Raw genomic sequence first — 1467 nt, 5'->3', positions numbered from 1 at the left:
TATTCCCTGTGTGGTGCTCCCTTCTCCTCCCATGGACAGTTCCCTGTGTGGTGCTCCCTTCTCCTTCCATGGACTATTCCCTGTGTGGTGCTCCCCTGGAAAGGCTCCAGGGTAAGCTTGAGAAGGAATCAAAATTTCCTTACCAACCATGTGTTGTGAGCAAACACTGGTCTCTGCCCCCAGCCTGCAGGAACCAGCTCCTTCCAGTCTGGCAGGCTGGACAGCAGTGGCCTGGAGCTCTTCATCAGCAGTCACTGAGGAGCCCGCTGACCCCAAGGGCAGGGATGGTTCTTGTAGGAAAGTCTCTGTACCCCAGAGAGAGTGACTTCCCCACGAGGCGACAAGTCGTACTTAATAGAGGGTCGGTCCCTCTGCTTGTCTGTGATGTCACCATAATGGAGGGTCCCTTGCTTGTCTGTGATGTCACCGTAATGGAGGGTCCCCTGCTTGTCTGTGATGTCACAATAATGGAGGGTCCCCTGCTTGTCTGTGATGTCACTGTAATGGAGGGTCCCCTGCTTGTCTGTGATGTCACAGTAATGGAGGATCCCATGCTTGTCTGTGATGTCACAGTACTGGAGGGTCCCCTGCTTGTCTGTGATGTCACCATAATGGAGGGTCCCCTGCTTGTCTGTGATGTCACCGTAATGGAGGGTCCCCTGCTTGTCTGTGATGTCACAGTAATGGAGGGTCCCCTGCCTGACTGTGATGTTACCATAACTGACTGACTATAGACAAGTATGCTTCCCCCTCCTACATACGGTCAGCTCTCAGCTTACCGCACACACTTGGGTTTAGTTTGTGGAATATTTTCTCCTGTCGTACACAGTCTTCCCATGAGCATCTCCTCTATGCAGAACACTGTATACTTCTCCAGTGCACGACTCAGTCAGCCCTGTTCTTCATGTTGAGGCACAGTGTTTAAGAATGCTGTTTAAGCAAGCAGTTTATGCCACTGCTGAGCCTCACACAAGCCTGGGCTGCCATCTTTATAACTTACAAAGATTTCAGCTTCTCAGTAGAAGAGTGTGCCCCACCCTGTAAAGGGAACTTCATAAGATCTGTCTGCCCACCCCAGGTACACTGAGGCAAACAAGGCAGGTCCTAACATGGTTTTGTGAGCTGCCGTTCTGGCTTGACAGTGGGCAGCTTCTCTGCACTTAGCAGTTGTCCCCGTTCTTTGCAGTGTTGAAGTGCAGCCATCCTGATTCCCTCAGGACGGATCTTCATGGTCATATTACCTGGTTCTTTTCTGAGACGGCTCTCTGGAGGGAAACGGAAGGTCTCCTGGAGCGTTTGCCTGGAACAAAAGCAGCATCTTACCCCCCCTCTTCCAATGTAGCACTTTCATTCATTCAGGGAAGTCCAAGGGTTTTGGAGCTGTGTTCCAAGAGCAAGAAACCCATTATGCACGTGTGCGCTCTCTCTCTCTCTCTCTCTCTCTCTCTCTCTCTCTCTCTCTCTCTC

The sequence above is a fragment of the Mus pahari genome, chromosome 5, assembly GCF_900095145.1.
Source record: "Mus pahari chromosome 5, PAHARI_EIJ_v1.1, whole genome shotgun sequence".
NCBI lineage: Eukaryota > Metazoa > Chordata > Mammalia > Rodentia > Muridae > Mus > Mus pahari.
The sequence above is the reverse complement of the archived record's forward strand: the minus strand, read 5'-3'. Positions refer to the sequence as shown.